This window comes from Sinocyclocheilus grahami, unplaced genomic scaffold (assembly GCF_001515645.1).
Source record: "Sinocyclocheilus grahami isolate Dianchi unplaced genomic scaffold, SAMN03320097.WGS_v1.1 scaffold599.1, whole genome shotgun sequence".
NCBI lineage: Eukaryota > Metazoa > Chordata > Actinopteri > Cypriniformes > Cyprinidae > Sinocyclocheilus > Sinocyclocheilus grahami.
Window position 1 is genome coordinate 818310 of NW_015505778.1, and position 20675 is coordinate 838984.

Genomic DNA, 20675 nt, shown 5'->3' on the forward strand with positions numbered 1-20675 from the left:
CCTCGTTTCAGGTGTGCTGAGTTTATGTTGATTGTGATTTTAACAGTAAAAATGCTACAGTAAAAACCTGTTAAATGGTTAACAGTAAGTTTCCATACTATATACGGTGAATAAATGTAATTACATTTAATGTAATTTTACAGTAAAATACGTTTTTTGGAAGTGAAACAGAAAAAGTCATTGCATAATTTACAGTGACAAACTGTAAATTGACACTACCAGAATTCCCTGCATGACACTTCATTTTTGATGTTTTTTCTTTGTTGAAATAACATGTTTCTTCTTAGTTTTTTCTTATCAGTTGTGTACATTAGGGTTTAATCTTACATCTAATGTTGTTAAATTAATGTTTATTGCATTATTTCAGTATCGTGTGTGTCACCATGATGGGGTTTAGTGTTCGTGTGAATGACACTGTGTGCACCTTCTATATATAAGTAGTGCTCTAGAAAAGCTGTTTGTGATGAGCTTTGGTTCATCATGTGACTTTCTCATCACCACCAGTTTTTGGTGGTTATCAGTGCATTACAATGGTTCAAAACAGATATTAACACTTCAATATGTTGGTTTATTAATGTTGATTGTGATTTTAACAGTAAAAATGCTACAGTAAAAACCTGTTAAATGGTTAACAGTAAGTTTCCATACTATATACGGTGAATAAATGTAATTACATTTAATGTCATTTTACAGTAAAATACGTTTTTTGGAAGTGAAACAGAAAAAGTCATTGTATAATTTACAGTGACAAACTGTAAATTGACACTACCAGAATTCCCTGCATGACACTTCATTTTTGATGTTTTTTCTTTGTTGAAATAACATGTTTCTTCTTAGTTTTTTCTTATCAGTTGTGTACATTAGGGTTTAATCTTACATCTAATGTTGTTAAATTAATGTTTATTGCATTATTTCAGTATCGTGTGTGTCACCATGATGGGGTTTAGTGTTCGTGTGAATGACACTGTGTGCACCTTCTATATATAAGTATTGCCCTCCTCAGCTTGTAGAAAAGCTGTTTGTGATGGGCTTTGGTTCATCATGTGACTTTCTCATCACCACCAGTTTTTGGTGGTTATCAGTGCATTACAATGGTTCAAAACAGATATTAACACTTCAATATGTTGGTTTATTAACATTACATCAGTTAATGAAATACGGTATTTTATTGCGAATTTAAGATAAGACTGTAAAACTTAAAATGTTGCTACCATATTTTTTACGGTGAAGTTCTGGCAACCACAGCTGCCGGTATTTTACTGTAAATGTCACAGATTTTTTTTTTTTGCAGTGTAGGGTTCCGGGTTTGTTAAAATGCTTAACTGTAAGTACAAGAAAATGAGTAATAGTATTAAAAAACACGCTATATAATAAAAACAAATGCGGTAAATTAATTGAAAATGAGTAACAGGCTTTAGATTGCTTCTTTTAGACTGGTTCTTTTATCCACCAATGCTGAACAGGGATTGCAAAATATATTTTCACCACCCAGTACATGATACGGAAGAACACACAAAGTTCCCTGCGCATGCATGTTGAGTGAAGATGGCTGTGGAATAGATGTTTATATGCTTCCTGCAGTACTGAGCTCACCTTTAGCCTCGAGAGAGGCCTGTGTGAGGACACACCTCTCCTGAGGAACGTCTGTGGGACAGAGACAGAAATAAAGACAGAAAAAGGGACAGAAGAGCAAGAGTGACAATCGAAGCGCAACAGCTAGTGCGCCAGCACGTCATATCCTGGGTCTATATTTACCAGCCTTTGGTGCAGACCAAGCCTGTCTCTCAGCCACATGTGCCAAAATGCATTAACTGACAGGAAACAGGTTTATTATTATAATCATCACAAACAATAGCCACACAAATGCTAACATCATATTCAACATTGAAGAAGAACTGAATGATCAAGATAATGAAATGAATAAAAATGGCAAATTCTAAATATTATTTATACTTCACCCTGAACCATAAACCATACCATGTTTTTCTGTGGAATACAAAAGGAGAAGTGTTGAAGTACTGGCCACTATTTAATAGGGATCTGGGCTGTCAAGGTTAAAAATGAACTATGACTTATATGGTTGTCTATATGACCTATATTCTATGTTTTCAAAAGCTTTGTGTGATGAGCAGACTGAAATTTAAGTCTTCATTATTAGTGAAGTTGCACTTTTCTTTTCTTCTTTGTTGTGACATACACTATTGATCAAAGGTTTGGAGAAATGCATTTTTTAAATAAATCTCTTATGCTCACCAAAGCTGCATTTATTTAATTAGAAATACCGTAAAAACAGTACTTTTGTAAAATATTATTTAAATTTAAAATAACTGTATTCTATTTAAATATATTTTAAAATGTAATTTATTCATGTGACGCAAAGCTGAATTTTCAGCACCATTACTCCAGTCTTCAGTGTCGCACGATCCTTCAGAAATCATTCTAATCTGCTGATTTGCTCAAGAAAGATTTCTTAACATTTGCAATGATGAAAACAGTTTTTGCTGCTTAATAATGATGTGGAAACCATGCTGACATTCAAAAGTTTGGATATGTGGGATTAAAAAAATAAATAAATCAACACTTTTATTCAGCAAGGATGCATTAAAAATGACAGTGAAGACATTTATAATATTACAAAATATTTCTATTTCAAACAAATGCTGTTCTTTTGAACTTTCCCTTCATCAAAGAACCCTGAAAAAAAAATGTATCACAGTTTCTGCAAAAAAAAAAAAAATTAATCAGTAGCAAAAACTCTTTCAACATTAATAATAATAATAAGAACCATTATTAATAATTGAACACTAATAATAGCTGCTAATAATGAAGCACTAAATCAGCATATTAGAATGATTTTGATTGAATCAGTTCCCTATTGTCCATCTTCAACTGATTGACCTTGATAGCCTCAGTCAACATTCACTTTCACTATATGCAAAAGAGCGTCCAGTGCATTCTTTAACATTTCTCCTTTTGTGTTTCACAGAAGTCATGCAGGTTTCTAAACAACATGAGTGTGAGTAGCCTAAATGATGACAGCACTTTCATTTGTGGCTGAACTATCCCTTTAAAAACGCTTTAAGGCAAAGGGAGCGATGAAATCCCCAGCCTTAAATGTATGCCATCCTTTTGTGAGATAAATTTAGATGATCTGAATGCGCTGGCCATCAGAGACAGCCACACAACCTGTAGAAGTCATTGTACAAGTAGGCTAACTGAGAGAAAAAGAGAAAGAAGCAATGGATGTATAGGGAGAAGCTAATAAAGCAGGAACTGGCATTGTGAGACACAGCCTGGAACGATGCAGACTGAGCAATTAAAGAAAACTTCCTTTTTCCGATCAAAACCGCAGAGATGCTAAAGGTCAGCGTCTTGCAGCTGCTCTGTTTTATAGGGTTTTACAGAACTGGACAACTTTACTGTGACAAACACTTGACCCTGATGATGTTTAACAAGTGCATTTGAGATAGCTACGCCGGGGAGTGTCTCAACAGGAAGAGACCACATCCTAGCTGAGAACAACACAAAAGCACACTTCTGTATGCAAAATCCAACTAATGTGCCACATTGAAACACTATTTTAATGCACACTGCTCATATATAAACGCTATGTGTTACTTATTGAACAGTCAAGCCAATTCACTACTTTTTACACGTCAAAGTGACAACACAAGAGTATTTCCGTACCCAGAAACCAAGTTTTGGACATACCTGCGTGTTCAGAGAGAGAGGCATCGCGCTTCTGGGTCGGTGGTTGGTCCGAATCTTAGAGTAAAAATCCACCATGCCTTTGTTTAGATCAGTCAATACAGCTGATCAGACAACAGTCAAACTCTAAATTATCCAACAGTGAGCATCATGGTGAACAGGCTGACCCTGAGTCGCACACACACACTCATGCAAACATATACACCCTCTGCGTCTGCAGCTGATGATGCCACTAATGAACATCTGTCTTGAAGTGCTACTCTGCTAGAGTGAAAGGGGGAGGGGGCAGATACATAGGACAGATGGATGGAGAGACACAGAGGCAGACATGAGCGACCGAATACATAAAGATGCAGAGACAACGGGTCAGAAAAGAAGTGTTGACCCTGTGAAGGTGTGCAATTGCTTGATTTCAGGTATCTTTGCAAACATAAAAGTCTTATATACTCTCAAGTCTGAATTGTCTAAGTTCCCCTTTTTCCTCATCGAAACCTACACCAGTCAAAGTCACTGACTTGAGTACATTTCCTCAAAATTACACATTTTGACTGTAACACCTCTGACAGCCGAAAAAAGCATGCTTCCTCAATAAACAATACAGGATTGCTCAGAGGTCGGTCTTTTATAACTCAGTTTAAAGTGAACCTGAATTCATAACTGACCTTATTTTCTTAAAGGGATAGTTCACCCAAAAATGAAAATTTGATGTTTATCTGCTTACCCCCAGGGCATCCAAGATGCAGGTTACTTTGTTTCTTCGGTAGAACACAAACGAAGATTTTGAACTCAAACCGTTGCAGTCTGTCAAGCCGGCGCGTGAAGCGTCTTCTTCTTCTTGCTTTACGGCGGATCGCAGACTTATAACTGCATTACCGCCACCTATCTCTCAAATGGACCATTGACACTCCTAATTGAGATTGTAGATAGAGTGTCAATGGTAAGTCTGCGATCCACCGTAAAGCAAGAAGAATAAGAAGACGCATCACGCGGTGGCTGTCGAGGACGCCAATTTGAATTTTGAATTTGCTATCAAATTCACTTCCATTATAAGACTGACAGACTGCAACGGTTTGAGTTAAAAATCTTCGTTTGTGTTCTACTGAAGAAACAAAGTCACCTACATCTTGGATGCCCTGGGGGAAAGCAGATAAACATCACATTATAATTTTTGGGTGAACTATCCCTTTAAAACTTGTTCCTGGTCTTATTCATTGGTGCATGTTATTCTAAAGAAATAAAGTCTTTATCTTTCTTAAAAAATGTATTAACTTTAAACGAATTTCCTTTCCTAATGATCTCACTTGGCTGCACGGGCGATTATGTTACCAATGGCCAAATAGAAATTCAGGTGTTATTTATATATACAATCAATTCCCAATGGATGAATTCAAGTCTCACCATGCACATTTTTTTTTTTGTTGAATATCCTCTTTCACTTGTAAATATGTATCTGTATTATGGAAGTAAAATGGGATACAAGAAGAATAAGAAGACGCATCACGCGGTGGCTGTCGAGGACGCCAATTTGAATTTTGAATTTGCTATCAAATTCACTTCCATTATAAGACTGACAGACTGCAACGGTTTGAGTTAAAAATCTTCGTTTGTGTTCTACTGAAGAAACAAAGTCACCTACATCTTGGATGCCCTGGGGGAAAGCAGATAAACATCACATTATAATTTTTGGGTGAACTATCCCTTTAAAACTTGTTCCTGGTCTTATTCATTGGTGCATGTTATTCTAAAGAAATAAAGTCTTTATCTTTCTTAAAAAATGTATTAACTTTAAACGAATTTCCTTTCCTAATGATCTCACTTGGCTGCATGGGCGATTATGTTACCAATGGCCAAATAGAAATTCAGGTGTTATTTATATATACAATCAATTCCCAATGGATGAATTCAAGTCTCACCATGCACATTTTTGTTGAATATCCTCTTTCACTTGTAAATATGTATCTGTATTATGGAAGTAAAATGGGATAATAACATCAATTTCTGACACCCAAATCAGTTTTCTCCAGGATATTTAAACAGCTGTAATTCTTGACATGTATTAGGAGTTCATAGCTATAAAAGAAATCGTTTTAGTTAAGATAATTTGCTCTTGCAAAAGAAAAAAGAAAAAAGAAAGTCAGATTTCTGACTTTTGATTGTAGATTTTAGTATCTTGAGATACTGTTACAGTTTTAGCTTTTATTGTTATATATATATATATATTTTTTTTTTATAGTTTTAGTCATTTTTGGTGCATCTTTGTAAATTTTTTATATATATGTCTATATCACTGTAAAAAATAAGTGTGATTTTCACTGTAACATTTTGTAAAAATGCTATGGAAAAAAACTAACCAGATCTAACCAGATATTTAATGTAATTTTACAGTAAAATGCTATCAATTTCACAGTTTTTAGAAGTAAAAAAAGAACAAATCAATGTATAATTTACAGTCAAAAACATGTTTCTTGATAGTTTTTGTTATCAGTTCCGCACATTTGTGACCCTGGAGCACAAAAGCAGTCTTAAGTCGCTGGGGTATATTTGTAGCAATAGCCAAAAATACATCGTAGGGGTAAAAATTATCGATTTTTCTTTAATGCCAAAAATCATTAGGATATTAAGTAAAGATCATGTTCCATGAAGATATTTTGTAAATTTCCTACCATAAATATATTAATACTTAATTTTTGATTAGTAATATGCATTGCTAAGAACTTCATTTGGACAACTTTAAAGGTGATTTTCTCAATATTTAGATTTTTTTTGCACCCTCAGATTCCAGATTTTCAAATAGTTGTATCTCAGCCAAATATAAGTCCTGTCCTAACAAACCATACATCAATGGAAAGCTTATTTATTCAGCTTTCAGATGATGTACAAATCTCAATTTTGAAAAATTTACCCTTATAACTGGTTTTGTGGTCCAGGGTCACATTTGAGTTTTATGTTACATCTCCTGTTGTTTAATGAATGTTTATTGCATTATTTAAGTGTCATGTGTGTTACCATGATGGTGTTTTTTGTTTGCATGAATGACCCTGTGCATCTGTATACTACTATATACTTCAGCTTGTGGAACAGCTGCTTATGATGACCTTCTGCATTATTCTTCATGTGGCTGTCTCTTTTACCACCGTCATTTTTATGGTGGTTGTCAGTATAAGTTAAAGGATAGGAAACAGATTTTAGTAGCAGTGTGCACTGTTGAATTTACTGGTTACAAAATGAAATTTTCTTGTTTTGTAAATTACAATGGTTAAATTTCACAGGTTGTTCTGTAAATATGTTTCCATTTTTACTGTATATTTTTTTACAAAATTATTCCGGAAACCTGCCAATTTTGTATTTTTTTTTTGGGTTAAAAACTACAGGATTTTTTTACAGTGTCGTATTTTATTAATTTTCAGTTTTAGTTATTTTAGTTAGCATTTATAGTAACAATTTTTTGAGGTTTTAGTTTTAATTATCTATAAAAACCCTGATCTGAGCACGTTTTGAGACAATGTTGAGATCTCTTCTGAAATTCATGTAAAATTACTGGAGAATTTTACTCCGGATAAAAATCAGAGAAGCAGGAGACTTATGCATTTCCAATAACTTCACCAGAGTTAAAAAAGAAGTCTCAAGATGTTTCTTTCCTATGTGTTTTATTCTATACAGTTTAGTGTGTTTTAGAGTAAAAATTAAAGCCACAATGAAACGGAAATAGCAACAGATCTTTTCTACCATAGTATAAAATATAGATCTATAACCTGCATTCACAACAGAGGACAAGGGCCACTGTGTTGAGCTGTGACATCTGATAAACAACTGTGAATGTTTAGCAATATTTAAAGCAGGAAATATGTTTAGGATGAGCAGGGGGAATTTCTCAACAATTTCACATCCAAGCAGTCTGACAAGCATGACAACAACCGACAACAGCTCCCCTGCCTGAAATACAATCTGTCTTTGCAAATTTTAAATAACACTATTTTCCCTGTCTGTGGTTGTGAAGACACAGAGACCCTAAAGTTTGGATATCACACCTACGATCAAACTCTCTTTCCTCCTTCTAATGATGGACGTGAATAAGTGACAAAGGCCAGGCATATACAGTTCCTGGAACAAGCCTAAGTAAAAATGCACGAGCCTGTATTGGGGATTATTATTCACAAGAAGTTTTGCTATTCAAATCTTTAACATGGCAGCCTACAGCTATAGGACCTGGATATTACCAAGTCGAGCTAAATAAAAACACGGAAAACTTAGATGAACAAACTTTCATTTAGAACTCCATCTAGAAACATTAGCAAGGGGCCCAGATTACACCAAAAATGAGCAGGAATGACATGAGTTAATGTGTAACGCAATGTTCTGCACTATTTATAGCACTCTGCAATTAAATTTTTTACCCTGAGGGAATCCTTGCATTTGACTGACAGCAGCTAAATGTTTCTCTCCTTAAGCATCAATGGTATGAAATCCATTGTGATTCTGTGCCCAGGCCATAAATTAGAATGTGAACAACAGCCTAGTTGTCCTTAAGTTCTTTAAACACACACACACATCATTTTACAGGCGCTATACCACCCTTGTGATTATTACCACATAAATGCGATTAAAATCAGAGTGTAGACAAAACTAGGAGCAATTGGTATGTTTTCATGGTTTAAGTCACAGTCTGTATGCCTTGTTGCATTTCTGGTCACATGATAATTCGTAAAGTTTGTATAACTATCCTTTGTGCATTTTTATGCAGTTCATGATTTACTGCAAACCGATAATGGCATGTGTGTCAACTTTTTCAAAAAAGTTCTGTGGCACTGTGAAAACATGACTCTTTTTGTTTGAGCATCCCAACCAGCAGATACAGCCAATCATTTAACCAGTGGTGTGAGTTTGGGGGCGGGACTATCTATTAGTTTGACCAGTGAAAGACAGGGGGAGTGGTCTGGAAACCTGTTTGGACACAGTCAATACAGCAATGACTGCATATAGATATGACATGCACATAAGTAATACTCTCTGTGTAATTATGATCATTTATGACTGATGGTAATCCTAGGTGTATTTGACTTTCTTCTTTCAGACGAATACAATCGGAGTTATGTTAAAAAAATGTCCTGGCTCTTCCAAGCTTTATAATGACAGTGAATGGTGGTCAAGATTTTGAAGAAAAATAAAGCGCAGCAATCCATCATAAAAAGTGTTCCACACAGCTCCGGTGGGTTAATAAAGGCTTTCTGAAGCGAATCGCTGAATTTGTGTAAGAAAAATATCCATATTTAAAACGTTATAAAGCGTAATCTCTAGCTTCCGCTAACTGTTGTACATGCGTTCACGAGAGAGTGGCGTTCCAGCGGATGACATAGGCATTGCGAAGCTCCTCGTTTGCACATTTTACCACTATATATTTTGAAATGCAACAGTCGTTTAGACATGTTTCATCAGATTTGATATCAAACGCCGTGAGAAGACGGGTGGAATGTAGCAGCATTTTAGATAGAAACAGCACGTCTGTCTAACAAAGCGATAGCCAAGGAATTCACAGCTACAATGAATTGAGAAAGAAGTGATTGTAGGGTGCACAGAGGGGACAGCATGCTGCTGATTACTTAACCAAATTACTTATCAACCAATGAAATTGAGGCTGGAGAATCAGCAGCTTGAACTCCTACCTCTCTTTTCACACACACGCATGTCTGGTTCACTATCCTCGTAGGGACTTTCCATTGGCATAATGGTTTTTATACTGTACAAACTGTATTTTCTATCGCCCTACACCTAAACCTACCTCTCACAGAAAAAAAAAACTCATTCTGTATGATTTATAAGCTTCTGTACACTGTAAAAAAATTTCTGTAGTTTTTACAAAACAATTTTGGCAGCTGTGGTTGCCAGAATAATTTTGTAAAAAATACAGAAAAACTGTAAACACATTTACGGCCAAAAACTGAGCATTTTACAGTATAAAACTGTAATTTAAAAACAAGAAAATTTGACTGTAAACCAGTAAATTCAACAATGCACACTGCTATTAAAATCTGTTTTGTACCTTTAACATACTGACAACCACCATAATAATGCAGCTGGTAAAAGAGAAAGCCACATGAAGAATCAAAGCTCATCACAAGTAGCTTCGCCACAAGCAGAAGTATATACTAATATATAGAAGGTGCACAGAGTCATTCATGCAAACACAAAACACCATCATGGTAACACACATGATACTTAAATAATGCATTCAACTTTCATTAAACAACAGAAGATGTAACATAAAGCCCAAATATACATAACTAATAACAAAAACTATAAAAAAAACATGATTATTTAAACAAAATACTTTCAAATGTGGAGTATCATGCAGGGAATTCTGGGAATATCAGTTTACAGTTTTTGACTGTAAATTATACATTGATTTGTTATTTTTGCTTCTAAAAACGGTCAAATTAACAGCATTTTACTGTAAAATTACATGGTTAGATATTTTACAGTTTTTCCCGGTATATAGTACGGGAACTTACTGTTAACCTATTAACATTTTTTTTCCGTAGCGTTTTTACAAAATTTTACAGTTAAAATTACACTTATTTTTTACAGTGTACACATGGGCACCTCAATTTAGGTCTCCAAGGTGACACATGTCCCCATGAGTTGTTGTGCATTCAGGGTTAAGTCCCCACCAGTGTAGAAAAACATGTACACACACACACTTTCACAGAGGGGCCATTCAGGGGACTAAGCAGCTCCCCCTCTGTGTTACATCACCAATCATGGCCTGGAATCCTGGATTACCTCATTGAAAACTTAAGGTCTGAGAGCTCATAGCACACTATATCTGCACATCATCACTCAGGTACCTTTTCTTCTCCCTCTCTCAAACATATGTGCACATTTATATACTGTAGTAACTGCAACAACCTTAAAATAGACCTCTTTAGGACACTTACTTTCAAGAATAATGAACGTGTTTTTGCTAATTAAAACCTCATCACCACAATTTTAGGATGTTGTGGTGATTATCTATGCCGTTGTGTTCTGGGTGGTTTCTACTGGGGTTATTGGTAGATCTTTATGATATTTTGGTCCCTCCTTCAATGCAAGGTCTTTTTTTAGTCTGTTTTTTTATTGTCAGCCAGACGAGAATCTTAAGCACTGCATGATCTTGCTGAAGTTTCACATCCTGTTCTAAGAAGAGTGAAAAACTCTTACACCATGAGTGAGGTGACTGTAAGTTCAACATTTAACCTTGGACTTCCCACTTGATTGAACAAATAATTTATCCAGTCATTTATGATAAGGATTTAAAAAAATCATTCCATATAAATAACAAGGAACACTTTCTAGTCAATTAATCATTGCTGTGCATGACTACACTTTTTCTATAGCCTTTTTAAATGACCTGATATTTCCAAACAATCAAAGTTTTCAAACCTCTTTGGTTTTTATGTGATCATGGTGACATCATGTTTAGTCACATGACACACAAGAGCCAATGAATTTTGATATTATTGATTTGGACACTGTGTACATGAGTTGATCAATGTTTTCAATTTGATTTGAGAATTAATAACTTTGGATTACTTTTACACTTCCTTCCTGAAACTTTAATGCTTCCTGAAATCCCTCAGACTATTATTGCATAGAAAAAAAAAATAGAAAAAAGGATTTTTCCCTTTTGGATTGGATTTAATTCTCCAATAGCAAAACCAAAACTTCCGCTATTCAGACCTGGAATCCCACAGAATGTTCAAACATGTGTAAAAGAGATCCGAGAACTCGAATGCTGCTCTCAATCTACCAGCTGAGGAAGTTTAGTTGTGTTTTTTAACCTTTTGAAACTACTTTCCATTAGCAGTGAAGCTGATATATAAAATAAAATATATAATATAATATAATATCCATTTGTCCAGGGCATTTCCCTGCCTTTGGCCCAAACATGCTCCAACATCCCATGTCCCTACAAGTGATTTGGCAAATATAGATTGATAAAATTATATTATATAAGTCTTTAACCATGTTTAATCAGTTTTTGGCAAATCAAAATCTGCGGTGTGACAAATTTATTAATACATATATTATATGTAATCTCTTGAGAAACTATAAAAATGAAACAATAATTAGATCATTAAAGATAAACAAAAACATTTCAAATAGTTTTAAATGGAGTATACCATGCCACACTGCAAAACAGTGCTGGCATTGCTTGAATCTTCATGGCAGCTGCCAAATTATAGCATGCAGACCATCCAACAAGCAAGTTCTTTTCCAGTGGCGTCAAAACAAACTGGTGGAAGAGGAACTTCCCATATTTTGTTGAATGGAGAAAGGCAGGATAGTTAAGATCCGGCATGCTGAAAGGAGCTGGAAAAGCAACAAATGGCTCAAAACTCTACTAGTTGTCTCCAATTTATTTGGTCAAGAATGAACCCATGTTAATTCCAATGTCTGTATACTAGTATAATAATCTCATGAGCAACTGGAGGAGGGGAGAAGCTGAACATTTGTTTCAATCAGGCACGTGCACACTTTGACATCAAAGGGGGCTTGAGCCCCTGCCCTTTTTCTTCCTCGAGAGAAAGTGCCCTTTTTTCTGGGGAGTATTTAAAAAAAAAAAGGTCATAAATGATTATATGTATATTTCTGTTTACGCACAGCTTTCCCTGTCAAATAAATAAAAAATCAAAATATCAGGTTGGGTAGCGAAATGTTGAGACTCTGTCGAGTTCCGATGCCTTTCTCCCCTTTGCGTCTCCGCGCAGCACAGCAGTGTAGCACACATTGATCAGCACATGCGCATCACAGACAGACAGAGAGCCGCAGAAGTGAAGCCCTCCCTCCCTTTCCAGTTGCATCTGTCTTGCTGTGGAGGTGAGTGGTGATGAACAAAAGACTAAGCTACCAGTGCCTCGAATTTACAGCTAATTATCCAGAAGACAAAAGGCAAACATAGTTAATTTGTCTTGCTAACATCCATGACTCATGAGAGAGCTACCATGTCCGTTAGCTAAAGTTTAGCTAAGGCAATAGGAAGTCTAGTAGGTTAGACTAGTGTGCCTTCTTTCACTGCATGATTCAGTTTATTAAAATGCATTTAGAATGATCATAAAATTCAAGATATGGGGGGCGAAAATATATAAATGTATGTAATTTTATATAGTTTATATAAATATCATTTATATATCAGTCGTTTCATTTCTCCAAAAATCAACATGATTTCAAATGTGATGTTAAAATTATGTGATATTAATATACAGTTCAATAAACAAAAACATGACGGTGTTTCGTTTCTGAATGAATCAACCTTTAAATGATTCGGTTCAATCGCAATGACTCTAACAGCGACTTGCTGCCATCTACTGGTGGTTTAAATTTCACATTTATATTTTTAAAATAATGTCAAATGTCAGTATTCAACGTTTTTTGTTTACAATATCAAAACATTATCTATGCATTTGTAACTGCAGGTTAAAGCACTCCATGTCCCTCTGAGCTGCATTAAACAGTGTGACATCTAAATGTCACTTCATCACCAAAAAGCAGCATGATTACAAATGTGATATTGATTTTATATAGCAGTTCAATAAACAAGAATGTAATATTAAGACACAATATTGACAGCTTTTGCTCTATTTCACCAACAAATATAATTCCAATTTGCATCTTTGAGCAACATGACACTGTTTTGTTCCTGAATGAATCAACCGTTTAAATGATTCGGTTCAGTCGCAATGACTCACTTATTAACTGTTTTAATTTTACATTTAAAGTATCTTCATTTTTTTTCAAATATCAGTATTCAATGTTTTATGTTTAAAATATCAAAACAGTATTAATGCATTTGTAACTGCAGGTTAAATGCATTCATGTCCATTCACAATACAGTATGTAAATGCATCTAAATTCCACTTCTAATGCAGCTTCTGTCTTTTCTCTTTATTGATTAGTTTTGTCAATATTGATTTCATTTGCTTGGTAACAGCCCAAATGACTTATTCTAATTGACTGGTTCAATTTAGGAATTTGACTGAAAAGATGATTCACACTTTTAGAAAACATGGCTTTATGAAGGTAAAAATGCCCATAAAAGGTAAAAAATCTATTTAAACTTATTGGAAAAGATGAATTGCTATCACTGCTGTGAACTGAACACCCCACAGAACATGCAGAATATCAAAAACTTTAGGAGTCAGCTGCCCACGGACAGTCCTTAAGATATCAGCGCAATAAAACACTCAGCAAAATATCGTCTAATTATTGCTATCGATAAAATCCCAGAAAATATTGAGATATGTTATTTGTCAATATCGCACACCCCTAATATATTTAATGTTTTGTTTAGAAAAAAATGTAAATAAATATGAGAAGTGCCCTTTTTTCCACTTGAGCCCCTGCCCCTCAAAATGTCGGTGCACGTCCCTGGTTTCAAACAAACGTTCACATTAGTAAATGTTGTGGAAAATTGCATCAGTGTACCACTGTGCTAAAATTAAACTCCCCACCTATAAAGTTCCGTCCTAATTACTAAAGGAAGCGCAAAGACATTAATGAGCACATCAGCACAGAGCAACAGCCACAACAATATAAACACTACAGGCGCACACACACACACTAGTTAACAGTTAATTGGTAACCTTTTGCTCTGCTGAAATAGTTTTAACCTATTTAATAGTTATTTTATAACACTTTGAAAATGTTGTAATTGCACAAGTATTACAGTTGCATAAATGTAGTATGCACACTGTTTTAAGATTGTGATCGCTTTGCTGAGTGGAGTTTGAACAGAGTTTTTGCTATGTTTTAGGATAATCACTTTATCACTTATTTTTACATAGTCAGAAAATATAAAAAAAAAAATTTCTGCCAATTATTATTATTTTGATTCTGCAATTTATTTATTTATTTACTTTTCGTTCTTATAATCTCAGGAAAGTTACACCACCTGGAACCTTCTGTTTAAGCCCAAAAATATTAAAATGACTTTTAAGAAATGAACATAATACACAATAAAACATAATAGAAGGCGTAACAGAAGATTTGCATCCAAGTGGGATGCATTTCAATTTTAAGCAGGGTCGTGCTAATGTAATCTTGATATTATCTTTCGTATTATCAAGATATCACTCATTTTATGCATTTCAAATTCTGTAAGTAGAAATCGCAAGTTTGATCTGTCAGATAGCTCACCGCATCCCTCCCAACAGGAAGTGCAGGATCATTCTGTCATAGCGTTACAGCAGTTGTTTGCACAGGTGAAACCGTTCCGTCTCCAAACGCTTAGATTACAAAAAGCTGCAAATGATATTCCAACCACTGCTTATAATCCATCTTTTTTAATGCTGACGTGCTTTAATCGTCCCTCCTGCAGGGAAACAGGTGTGTTTGTGGGAGTGGTTGCAAAAGCCTGGTACTGTACCTCCCTACAGTGCCACTCACACTCACTACGGCACCCGGCAGCAACTCACCTAACCTGTTGTGCTCTTCATTTGACTCTGGTAGTATGCTTGAAAACCCCTTCCCCCATACACAGTCAAATTAGCAGGCTTATATTTAGATCCAGCACGTTTCAAATCTCTCAAAAATAATGAAGTATGCTACTTATAAACTCTGTACTAACTCTAGTTTACTAATAAAAGTTTTCCATACGCACCGTAGCCTATAGAGCGTCTCGCGACCGGTGTGGCAGATAAAACGGATGGAGAAGCCGGTTCTTTGCCGGTGAGGGGCAAACCATTGACATGCAGATCACTTGGCAGGGTGCTCCAGAAATGCAGTCTGACTGGGCGTTTGATCAGGGTCGAAACGTCGCCAATAAATATACATTCTCTTCAAACGTAGAACTATAACAGCTATGCCAGAATTCATTTTTGTCCACATTAGAAAGCGAATTATTAGGGTTCGGGGTTGTTTGACTCTTCACAGTCTGCCTCTTCATTCACAAGCTAAATGTTTACATGTAACAAGCATATTACAAAACATACGTTTAGTTGTTTTAGGGGCACCAAAAATGAATTTGAATTCTTTCAAAACGTTGATAATTTCTTTAAAAACGTAGTTAAATTACAAACTAACGTGCGTGAACCATCCAGGAAAGTAGCGTAATGAATGCTCATCAGTAGGGTAAGATCCCAAAAAGTGACATTCCATATTGATAAAAATAAAAAATGATAAAATCACTGTTAATAGTGTTCATCGTCTGTTTGAATACATCTTCAATTGATTTACATTTATGCATTGAGCAGACGCTTTTATCCAAAGCGACTTACAGTGCATTCAGGCTATACATTTTTTTTTTTTACCAGTATGTGTGTTCTCTAGGAATTGAACCCATGACCTTTTGCGCTGCTACCTCAATGCTCTACCACCGAGCCACAGGAACACATATTCCTGTTCACGTCTTTAATTAACTGACAGTCACCACTGATAAGCTACCACTAAATATTGCAGAAACTTAATTTGCTGTAAAGTTGCTTTGCAACGATACAAATAAACTTGAATTGAATGTTCATATAAAATATCGTTTTTAAAAGGTAAAAAACAAAAAAACAAAACTGAACGTTCAGAGAATATTGAAAAATAACGTTTCAATAACGATAGCAAAACGCTCTTACAATATATTTTTGTTTGCTGGGATGGGGTAAAATACTAGAAAATATACAACTTTGTGCTCTGTTAAATATCAAATGTTGTTGTGTCTGTATTTCAATTTGTACCAGACCAAATAAGGCCCTTGGGGTAAGATGCCCCTAGTCTAATATGTATATAGTAGGCTTACCACAATAATGTATGCTCTATACATACTTTATGATGCTTACATTGCAGAGGCATTAAAACAACCATTCTTGTACATATAATTGATTACTTTTTGATTTGATCTAATGCACTGAAATGTGGAAAGGACAATAATATATTTAGCTGCTGTTTAGCTCCTTACTAGCTTTGATTGAAGTAAACATTGTTATACAGCATAAAGTTATTACTATTTTTAAATCCATCAATCGTTGATGCAGCCACTGGTTATAGCCACACCAAATTTTAAGGACAGCCAAAGTTCTAAACTGACAATTACAGCTATATTATCAGTTTGACCTAGATTTCTTTAATTAATTATTATTAATATCATATATATATTGTTTTTCTTTCTTGTCTTTTTTTTTTGACACCTAAGACAGATATAACTTTCCTATGGTTTTGTTTTGGTAGGCCCTCATGCTAATTTGTAGACAGCGCCCCCGTGTGGTCGAGGAAAGCAGCTAAACTGCAGTTCAAATTTGAAGTGAACCAAATCATTAGTATATTCTTGGATATACTAAAGTATGCAGGGTCGACATTCGTAAAAATGTTTACAATGAATGAACAGGCTATATCTTACCATTTGCCAAGAGAGAACACTGCTCACTGTTGTCACAAAAGTATTTGGAGAACAGAACAGAAATTGTGTAACTTTACTTTGCACATGAAGTACTACTTACCATATTCTTATCTGGAGTGACAGGGTTTACAGTCACATTATCTTCGGCTTTTGAGGATTCTGGTTCTCTCATTGTATCCAAACTCTCATACACATTCTTGTCTTTATTCATGGGGCTCCAGACGTCACCCCAGCCAGCTCTATTGAGCATCTGAATATCTTGATCCAGGGCCTTTGTGTCCACCCGAGGCCTTTCTGTTGCATTTACGGTTGATTTGATCTCCAGTTCTGGGGATTGAGGTGTGTTGACTGTATGGAGAAGCTTCAGTAAGATAGAGGGTGGTGTTTCCCCATTAGTTGGGGAAGCTGGCTTGGAAGACTTTTCTTGATCTGTGTGTTCAGGCACAGGACCGGCCTCTGCTTCAGTCTTTATGGGATCTGGATCCAAACCCTTCAGTTCAAAGAATTCCTTTGGAATAATATATGTTGATATTCTATGACCGTCTTTCTCCGTGTCTCGTTTTATAGAGGCTGGGACTCGAAGCGTGACCTCAGCGGGCTCAATGATGGTGGGAAGACTATCAGGAGCTGTCTCGGAGTTAGACTTGAGGGATTCACTTCCACTAAACTCTACAGAAGGGTCCAGTGAAGTTTGGTTGGTCTCAGGTAGGAGTTCGGTCACATAGGTTGCTGGGATGAAAAAAGGCTTGTCAGTCCCATCCCTCCTAACGTGCCACCAGGTTTCATTGGTCTTGGCTACTAGGATGTAGTGCTCGTTGGGTTTGATGGACACCTCTCTGCCGTCTCGAGCAGTGTATTTGTATTCATAATTCACCAGAACCTGCTGTGAAAGTGACATAGTGGCCCACTTCTGCTGATCCCAAACCTGTTATGTGGCTGGTGTTCAGTGCAAACGGGAAATCAGGGTTCGTATACAGTCATCATGAGATCTGAAGATAAAGGAGAAAAAAAACTATAGGTAATTTGTTTGAAATAACTCCAATCTAAAGTCCAGACAAAAAAAAAACAAAAGTACAGACTTACTATAGGGATAAGAATATTAAAGAATACAAAATACACACACACACACACACATATATATACATATATAACAGAATTAAAAAAAACTAATATTTACATACAGGCGAAAGGGATAAGAATATAAAAGAAAACAAATACAAAAACAAATCAAAACATAAAGAGACTCAGGGTGCTCTTTTAGCTTATGCCACTAAGTGACCACCTAGCAACTACCCAAAACACCCTAGTAACAACTCCGGATACATTAGCAACCACATATCAATGCCCTAGCAACCACCCACAACATCCTAGCATCAAGAAAATGTAACATTCTAGTTTGAGATTATTATTAGCCATAGATAATATGTATATGTACTGTATATTAAGTCAGTGCGTCACTAATTAGTAGTGCACATTTAGAATAAAAAAGCAAGAAAATAAGGGCTCTTTCGGAGTATTCAACCTGAAATCTACTTATTTATATTTATAAGAAGTCTATGGTAAAATATATTGTTTATTGGTGTACAAATGTGGGGTGGGACAATCATATTCACAACACAAAATATTTGTGAAACAGAGGAATGCAGACAAACCAGAGGAACCACAGGTACGTCGGAGAAAGACACACACACTATATATATATATATATATATATATATATATATATTTTTTTTTTAAGATATTTACCTTTAAGGCAGGAAGTTACATTTTGTTTGTGACTTGTAGTGCAGAGCAAATGAGAAACTACTACACCGTGTTGTACTATAAATTAGTGTATTACTTTAAATTATGCTTTTAAAGTAGTTTTCAAAGTAGTTTAACACTAGTGGCAATCAGATATGCTAAAAGCATGTAAATATAGAGCGACAGATGGCTCTACTGCATAATAGTGGCTACAGGAAGTGAGTGTATTTTGCAGAGGAACGTTGCACTAACCCCAAACCTACACAGAAGAGACGACACCAAAATAGGGGAAACATCAACTGGTAAAACAGGAAAACATGCATCATGCTACGAGCAAACTGCAATCTCGGTTTCATTGAGGTTGTTGCAAAATACTAATTACTTAATATGTAAAGCAGACCATTGGATGTTTCTGAGATAACTGATTGATTAATAAATACTGCCACACCAGCAGCTGCTGACAAAGACGTGAATGAGTGTGTGTTTTAAGTACAGCCATCATCTGCTGTGCCTGCATGGAATGAACTGCAGTCAGTTAACGCCTCTAATGTCAAGAAAAAATGTGTCCGAACCACTCCTGATCACATTCAGGAGTCTTCACTGCATCCAGCAACTGGTTTGACAGTGTACTCAAGACGGCCGAACAATGAATTATTCCATTCAAAACCTACATGTCTCACAATATATTATATAATGTAAATAAATAAATGATGTGTGTGTACATAACATGTACAGGACAGAGTCAATATATACACATCTACATTGTTAAAAGTGATTTAAAAAAAACATTTTTTTACAAGAAAACACCATTTCAGTCTTTCTACTTTAAAATGTCATGTTTAATTCAGTGTGCTACTTGCTGATTTTTTATTTTCTAACAATTTCTCAGTGAAAATGGTTTCTACACCATTTTCAGTGTATACACGCAGTATAAATTATGTATCTCACACACACAAGCCATAAAAACAATGACATATTAGTATACTTTTAATGATATGAACCTTTTGCTAATGTCTTAATCTTTTTAAATCTTAATTTTTATTTGATAACTTTAAAAACTAAAAGCAAAACAGCATAAAAAAAAAGCAAAGCAGCATAAATCGACATAAAACACATCAAAACAAAAAGTAAAGCAAAGAAAAGTAAAACAAAAAACAGCCATAAAACAAAAAGAAAAGAAAAACAAAAAGCAGCAAAGCAATATAAAATAAAACAAAGCAAAAAACAAACAAAAAAACATGGTTGTATCAGTATATATATATATAACAAACAAAAAAACATGGTAAATGCCCTTTTCTTTAGTCATTATGTTGCTGGAAGTCTCATTTGCCAGTGTTATGATCAGTTCCTGATTACTGCAGCAACATACAGATAGCAAAAAAAAAAAAACGAAATATAACTTTATGAACAACTGTTGACAGTTGTTCATAACAAACCAATAATACATGCACATCTGGACAAAGTGTGGCACAGATTCTAAGCGCAGCGATTTAAACAGTGAGATGAACTTACCATCAGAGAACAGAATAACCCCTCGACTCCCTTCTTTTCTCTGAGCACTGGGAATAATTCACTTCAGTAACAAACTAGCATCTCTGTTTGTTTCTGGTTGAGTCGTAATTAAAATCTAAAGATGCAACTAGAAAAAGAGCAATAAAGTAAACACTTAAATGTGTATTTTGGATATTTTCTTTACACTAATCTGAAAGAAGACACGTTATGGAATTAAAATTGAACAGTGCATTTAAAATAAAAAAATATGCCTCTAATGTCTTGCAAAAAGTAAAAATATATCATTCAAATCTGATCCAGTGTTCAGTTGTTACACTGACTGGTTGCGCTCAGTTCATTCCTACATGCTCACAAACTA

At 35.2% G+C, this 20675-nt stretch overlaps 1 pseudogene; it reads right to left on the bottom strand.

The window, feature by feature from the left end:
* Nucleotides 1-20386, bottom strand: part of LOC107557366 (rho GTPase-activating protein 27-like) — a 36836-nt pseudogene extending 16450 nt beyond the window's left edge.
* Between the last annotated feature and the right edge of the window lie 289 nt (nucleotides 20387-20675).